This window comes from Dermacentor silvarum, chromosome 5 (assembly GCF_013339745.2).
Source record: "Dermacentor silvarum isolate Dsil-2018 chromosome 5, BIME_Dsil_1.4, whole genome shotgun sequence".
In the NCBI taxonomy this organism is placed as follows: Eukaryota; Metazoa; Arthropoda; class Arachnida; order Ixodida; family Ixodidae; genus Dermacentor; species Dermacentor silvarum.
The window spans coordinates 75,111,956-75,120,201 of record NC_051158.1 but is presented as its reverse complement, the minus strand read 5'-3'; the positions used below and the strand labels follow the sequence as shown (position 1 = coordinate 75,120,201).

The 8,246-nt window shown below is 48.9% G+C and overlaps 1 pseudogene; it reads left to right on the top strand.

Moving 5' to 3' along the window:
- The first annotated feature begins 7,241 nt into the window (after positions 1-7,241).
- Positions 7,242-7,420, top strand: LOC119454662 (U2 spliceosomal RNA; annotated as a pseudogene).
- The last annotated feature ends 826 nt before the right edge of the window (positions 7,421-8,246 follow it).

Below are 8,246 nucleotides of genomic sequence, written 5' to 3'. Positions count from 1 at the left end.
ACCTCACCCACCCGCCTCACCTTCCCTCCCCTTTAGAAGAACCCTACCTATATATACTGTCCACTTGTATGTATACAGTCCACTTGTCGAAACGTTGGCTCCTGCTCTCACCTTGTTCTCGTGTTACTCATTACACCCAGACGTAGGTTCGAAATGGTTTTCCCAAAGGCTTTCTCCATGTCTAGTCCTAGTATTACTCTCGTGTCGCTAGTTTTGTGGCTGATTATTTGGTTCTTGAGTAGGAACATGGCTTCTTGTGTAGATAGACCAGGTCTGAAGCCGATCATCGCATGAAGGTAAAACTCGTGCTCTTCCAGGTACCGAAATAACCGATTCAGTATTACATAATCAGCAACCTTTACCACGCATGATCCCAACTTGCGCCAGCAAACTGCGTAACTTCATCCCCCCACCTAGTTTTCTGCCATCCACGACTATACTTCCCTTCTCTTGGCATCCATTCTGTAGCTCTAATGGTCCACCGGTAATCCATCCTACGCATTACATGGCATGCCAAGCTCCAATTTTTCACTTAATGTCAACTAAAATATCGGCTATCCCCGTTTGCACTCTGATTCACACCGCTTTGTTCCTGTCTCCTAATGTTAGGCCTAACATTTCATCGCGATAGCAAATATATGGACACTCAAAGCAGATTTCTGCCGTCAGCGGCGACGTCATGGCGTGGTTCCGTATGACGTCAACGGCGATGAAATCGCCGCCGCGCACCGTATGCTGTATGTGCTTTGTGACGTGCGTTCGATTCCGCTAAGCAGTGGATAAATTTAAGGAATATTTCTGGTCATTGTAGATCGGCACATTTCCTGCACTGCATACCTAGTCACCCCAGTTGGGGTGAAGCACGCCGATTGAAGCTCCGCACACGCCAACTGGCACATCACAGGTGCTCGAAACCGGCGTCAAAGATTTTCGTCTAACAGTGGCACCTACCCCATCCCGCATCTACTCTGACCTATGTGGGCATAAAAGAGGTTCGTTGAATAGCGGCACTTATATCTAAATTGCCATATGCTCAGGTACCTAAGTTGTTCAGAAGGTTGGTTGCGAACCCTGTTCCCTCAGCACAGCAGCGCGCAGCGCTGCCCATTCATCCGCAAATTACTCAGTGACACATATAAACCTGAAAACGGTTATATACAAACATACATACATAGAAACATACGTAAAATATAAATAAATACCTTGCCGCCGCAAAGTGGGTGAAGTACACTAATAAAGAAAACGCGTTCATCAGAATAAGGCGTGCTACAACACACTCGTTGACTGTTGGCCAGTTGGCATATCATGTTGTGTCGTCAGGCAAAATAAGGGTGAAAAAAAAAGCGATATGGACAGTACAGACTGTCTGTCTGGTTCACACCATTTCTTTCCTCCCTTACTCCGTTCAATGACGCAACAAAACGTGCTAGTATACTTATTAAAACACAATTGGTGTCTTGTGGCCCTGGTTTTATTCAGCTTAAGACGACATAGCATCGAAGGCTGGTACTAGACTTATTGCGCAACCTAAGCGCTTGCTGCGCTGCGCTTCTCTAGATGCCAAAGTGATGCTGCGGCACGGCTATCGCCTCTACAGCCGGTGAAGAAGACGACTCAGGTGCATGTAGCGCGAGAAAACACGCTAGCGAGGAAAAGACGCTAGGAACCGGAAAACATTGGTGACTTTCTTCTAGCGTGCCGTCGATTTAGAAATCGGGAAGAAACTCAACTTTTCATTCCGAAAATTCAGTATTTATTTACGTACCGAAAATATCCTCTCGTTCGGGGCTTCTTCCTTGGGCGTTAGCCACAGGAACATCGGCGTGGCCATTTGCGACTATCTCAATGGCACCGAAAGGCTACCATGTTGCTTCTCGGACTTCTTTGTTAATTCGGGCCTTCTTTCGGAACACCGACTTCTCTCAAGCCCGGGCATCTACGAGAACCTGTGGCAGGTTCTGATTTTGCACTACAACATCCCTGTGGCTGCGCCTCGCTTACAACATACGCTTCCGGTGCTGCCTGGTACATCCCTCTCGAGTTGCGTGGCCCCGATACTACCAACAGCGACAGCATCTGCTTTCCGTAGCCCATCTAACGAAAGCACTACCAAATTACGCAACAAACGAGCAGTGGCCGGACTGACTACGACACCTGGAGAGGTCCTGCTGGTCGTCACAATACTCTGCCCTTAACAACCGTAACCGCACCTGAAATAGGGATGCAGCAGGAATCAGTAAGGGCAACAAGGCACAGTGACACTCGCAGTTCTCCACCACTGCACGCCGTTCAACGACATCGCCCTCAGTTTTGTTCCCCTCAATGGTTGGAACTCTCGGCACGCGCCATGAACCGGCCAATACGCCTGAACTCTGTTTGCCGAGCTGCACCGCACTGGGGGGGCATACGTTGACAACGAAAGACTACGTCCTCAACGCACAAGACAATGCGGTCTGTGTCCAGACACTTTCAGCTACGACCACTAGAGAGCTATTCGTACCCTTTTGCACTTATTTCAATCTTGCTTCGGGCTAGTAGGTGGACCCTGTAGCGGCGCGACTATCGCCTTCAAAGCCGGTGAAGAAGCAGGCGGCTCACGCGCGTGTAGCGTGAGAAGAGAACACGCGAGCACGCTCGACCTGAGCAGCCGCTGTATCGGCCTCTCCCGAGACACCACGGTGCCATTGCTGGCCGGTCTAAATAAGCCGTGGCCACGGCGGCTACCTCTTCATGCTGCCTCCTATAGTGATTTAATGTCTACTAATAAAAACGTAAGAAAACATAAGTGCAATTGTCAGCACATTTGCCTAACGCGGGTGAAAAGCGAGCTCAACGTCCCAATAAGAAAAGTCTCGTGAACATTCATATTGCAGAACTCAATAATGCTAAAGACAGCCGGTACGATATCTTGAGTGGCGTGTAGGTTTCCGCTTCCCCTTCCGATAGAGTAAACAGTTAAGGAAAATGCCATTTTATAGCATAAGCATTCATAGAGTTCTTAACGCACTTCCGGGACTTTTTAGGTTTGTATGTATCTAACCGCTTTCCAGCCAACCTGGGTCACAGGACAGTCCATGGTGGTATGGGTAGAGCTTTGGGCGGCTGTTCTGAAGGAACATATTTTGAAAAAGACTTGAATCAACTTGTGCGTATCAGTAAGAAGCAATGCGTACATATCTGCCGCTGTTCAACGAACCTCTATCATGTCAATATGAGTCACTGTAGATATCCGAATGGGTAGGTTACCACTGTTCAGTGAAACTTTTTGACGTCTGCTTGCCGCATTGGGTATGTGCCACTCGGTCTGTGCCGCTCTTTAAAGAGCGTCTTTGATGGCAATTTGAATGACTAGGTATGTCCACTGGTAATGAGCCGCTCTACAATGCCACTCTCAAATACTTTTCTCCTCTTCTTTACTATCCTGAATTTTCTACTTTGATAAGACATGTTGAAATACGCTGACTGGCGATCCTGAATTCTTGTTCCCTTGCCTGGCTATTGAACATTAGCTTTGTCTTCTGCATATTCATATTCAACCCAATTCTTACACTTTCTCTATTAAGGTCCTCAATCATTTGCTGTAATTCGTCGCCATTGTTGCTGAATAGGACAATGTCATCTGCAAACCGAAGGTTGCTGATATACTTGCCGTTGATCCTCACTCCTAAGCCTTCCCAGTCTAAGAGCTTGAATACTTCTTCTAAGCATGCAGTCAATAGCATTGGAGAGATTGTGTGTCCTTGCCTGACCTCTTTCTTGATAGGTAACTTTCTACTTTTCTTGTGGAGAACCAAGGTAGCTGTGTAATCCTTGTAGATATTTGCTAAGATATGCACGTATGCCTCCTGTACTCCTTGATTACACAATGCCTCTATGACTGCTGGTATCTCTACTGAATCAAATGTAATGCGTAGGATGGATAACCGATGGACCATTAGAGTTACAGAATGGTGCGTGGTGCGCCAAGCGCATGCTGCACTTTATCACGCACGATGCTAGCGATGAAGTTGGCTGAAGGCGGCTGCACCTGATGCAGCTGTCGCAGCTCGTCGCGGACTACTGCTCGAATAATCTCTCGAAGCGACTCGACGACCGTCGTGAGAGCTCCTAGGCTGCTGGTCGCAGAGGAGAGATTTACTTGCCGATCGTATTGGTGTGAACGCTGGTGCAGGGCCTTCTCCATTCCATGCCAATTTTGGTATATACCAAGTGAACGAGAAATTCAGTGAGAAATTCCGTGACCGTTTTGGGCGGACTACGAATGAGTCCACCAAAAAGCTGCTCTTTCACGCCCCGTATCAAGTGACGCAGCTTCTTGTCTTCCGACATGGTAGGGTCAGCTCACCTGAAAAGACGCACCATGTCTTCCACGTACATAGCCACACTCTCATTTGCCTTTTGAATGCGAGACTGGAGGGCCCATTCTGCTCGTTCCCGGCGATCGGAGCTGGCGTATGTGTCCAAGAGCCTGCGACAGAACTCACGCCATATTGTCAGGAGGCCTTCGCGGTTCTGGAACCACGTGCGAACACCATCCAAAAGACTGAAGTAAATGTTCCGGCGCTTCGCTTCAGCGTCCCATCCATTGAACTCAGCTACGCGCTCGAAGTCTGCCAGCCAGTCTTCCACGTCTTCAAGAAGGTCGCCATGAAAGCGACTTGGCACGCGTGGCTTTTGCAGCATGTAATGAGGAGGTACCGGAACCGGAGGTACCAAAGTAGCCGTCGCAGGGTTAGTCGTGGTAGTAGCGGATGTAGCATCCATACCTGCCAATGTTGTCGTTGTCCTCGCAGGTAAAGGCTCAAACTCGGGGGCCAATCCCTGGATTCTCCGGCTGGCGCGGTGTACTGGCGTGAGTTCTGGTTGCGATCTCGCGTTCCTGCTGCTAGGAGGGGTCTGTTGCATGGGTCGAGAATACCCAGCACCTCCACCAGAAAAATGTCACGTTTAATAGACAGGCGGCTTCCAAAAGAGGCCGTTAAAGTAAGTCCGAGTCGTCGAAGGGGCAGCGCAGCCCCGACAAAAAACCAAGGCGCTAGCTCGTGAACAAGACCGTCCTCGTCTTCTTCTGGGAACATGATGGCACAAGCGCGTGGCAATATAAGTTAAGAAACACGCGCAAGAAATGTTTACGGGATGATTGCTAGGAAAAAGCGAAAACGAATCACCGCCCATGCACCCCGTACAAATGGTAAACCAGCGAAGATGAAATCTGCGGCCGCGGTATAAGCCACACCTCATATGTGTCTTTTCATCTTTGTTTCTTGTGGGTTTTTACTCTTTCTTTCCTCCCTTCTTGCTTTCTTTCTTGTCCCTGTCTCATAACTACATAAGCAATGCTGGTATGCGCCACACGTGATTTTATTATTGTTAATCGTGACTTAAATGACGAGCATATGATGTTATTGATCGCATGACCTATCAGTCATGTTAGTCATACATTCATACCCTTCCATGCCAATTTTGGTATATACCAAGTGAACGAGATGCGAGTTTTAGATGGGCTTTCGATATGTTTATTTCCGCTGGAGAGTTTCTGTGGTCGGACCACGAACGGTTTCAGCTTAGGCATATACAGCTTCGCTGTAAAACGAAATTGCATCACTACCTGCTGCGGCCGATTGTAGGCTTAACACAGCCCAAATGTGACTGACGGCTGGGACAAAAGCTCTTAATGAACCTGACGGTATCCTTCAGACTGGCTTGCGTGTAATCTATTGATACGAAGGTAAAGTTTGCCATCGGAAGAAAACTTTAAGACCAGATTACGTCTCATTGAAAGCCGATGATACTCGAAGTCGAAAACAGTGATTTACCGCAATCACGCTGCTGGTTGTCTGATAGCTGCTGTAGCCTCCAATTCGCTGCTAAGATGCCACGTTTTAAGGTTGTTGAAGAAATAGAGAATAGCAAAACTGTGATTAAAACAATTGCTCCGGCTGAGCTCAGCTAGCCCAGGATATGCAAATTTAAAGCACTTTTTTTCTTTTTTTTTCGTCCAAAGGCTGCCTTTGTCTACGGTTGTGGTCCCGCTTTCTGCGCTTTGCGAGCCGAACGGCTAGCTCTTCCTCGGTCTCCTACGCTAGCTTCGAGCGCTAGGCATTCCGGACCCTCTCCAGCGAAGCAGTTCGCCGGGTGATATTGCGGGGTGGTCAGACGCCACATGCCGACGACGGCTCAAAGCCTCCCGTTACCGCGCAGCGCTTAAAGAAGGCCCGGCCTCACTCTTATTCTGCTCCCCGTTCGATATAGCGTCAGGGCTTCGAAAGCACTCGCGCTAGAATCAGTACGTCGACGACGAGCCCTTTCCCGAGCGCATTCATGGCGGCGTTGCTCAAATTCCTTAGGACACATCGTCAGTTGCTCATGAATAGTTCACACCTCCTTTTAAGCAATGGCTCATACGCCGGTAAACGCGGCCTCCCTATTACGACAGCACAAGAGACGTCAAATTCTACGCTGAACTTATAAGCGGCAACGCAGCTAGCTGTGGAAGCAGACCGCGAACACGGGAGCAGAAGAGAGCGAGCGCGGCGGTGTACATTTAGCCAGGCGCGTGGCGAGTCACGTGGTCAGGTCGCGACATAGCTGCGGAGAGCGCATGCGCCAAGCCGGTGGGTGCGACCGAGGTCGGCGAAGCGAGTCACAAGCTCGCACTGCCTTATCTTATTTTATTATTTGGTAGGCGAGCGCGGCACGCAGCGAGTCACGTGATGCGTTGCCAAGGTTACGGCGCAGCAGTGGTCAAATGACGGTCAAATTGCTGGCGACGACGAAACTCGGCTCGACGTTTTTAATAAAGCTTTCGCTTCAAAAAATTCTGTGTCATTCAACTCAGGGAAGGTGGATGACCAGCGAAGTTGTGTATGTGGTGATTAATTGTTGCTCCGGTGTAACGTTCTCCGATTGCGGGATCAGGGCACATGGACGGTTCCCATTTCTTTTCGCCTCGCGGCCCTGGTGGGTAGCATGCTTATGCTTGGTGTCCGTGCCCCGCTCTTCGTCCGTGGTCTCTATCTGCCGCCGCCACGCCTATTCCCTTTTCTGCCCACGTCATCGTTCTTGTTAGGCACGCCGTTCTTCAGAGTGTACAACACGTGGCCTACCCATTTCACAGTCAAGCAGAACTGAGGAAGATAGGCTACAGGATGCATGACGTCAAGCGACAGAAGACACTCAGATTGGTAGTCACTAGTTTGAACACGCGGGACGGCATACACGTGTATGCTGTGAACATAAACATGGCCGACGTGCGTTAAAGTGTAGTATTTGTTCTTATCAGCCTTATGTCTGATACGGGTTGTATTTCGACCTAAGCTATTAAACTTATTTTGCAAGTTGGCGGAGTGCTTGGCGCTTGCTTCACCTCTGCAGCGGGTCGGTCCGGTATTGCACTATCTTCGGAATTGTTGCTCTATGGACATCGATCTGCATAATACTAGCCATATACAGCTTCATTGTCAAATTGAACACTTCATCGGCAAACTGGTCTGCAGATAAACAAGTGCTACCCATAGTACAAATATCGGTAAGCACAGTTGCCGTTTGTTGAAAATGTGAACAATGAGTCAAGTGTGTCGTCTATTTCTCCATGACTCCTCACATATTCCAACATAATCGCTGGAGCTCGCGTGCATTCTGGAATGTCCACCACTATTGGTTTCCAAGACCTAAACTTATTAGATAAAATATCTTGCTATAAATTCGGCTACAAAATTCGAGAAAGTTAGGATACAGGAAGGTGTGTCTTCTGTTGATCAATAACTATGCCACAATTCCTAGCTGGTGAAAATCACCCTTCTAAAAAAGGGTGTTTGCTTTCTATAAATGAATTCACAGCAGCGATAAGCAGACATGAGTACGGAACTGGTCGAGCGCACGACGGTACGCGCCGCGACGGCAGCGGTTTTTCAGCATGCCGCGGTGTACGAACTATTCGAGCGCACGATCGTACGCGCCGCGACGGCAGCAGTCTTTCGACATGCCGCGAAACGGCGGGTCTCCTGCAATCTTTGTTGACTGCATGCCGCTAGACAAGTAATTATGCCTGCGCTGTAATAGCGGCCATCTGTCCCTTTAGCAACTGATAAATAACTGATGCAATGCATATAAGCTCGCAGTAACGTACGCACGTGCGAGTCGCGCTGCTCGCTTGATGTAGCTTTTAATGACAGCGATCGAACATCGATGTGCTGTGATCAATACTACCTTGCTGTGCTGCCTCAACGTGCCGGCTTGAGGTCAAG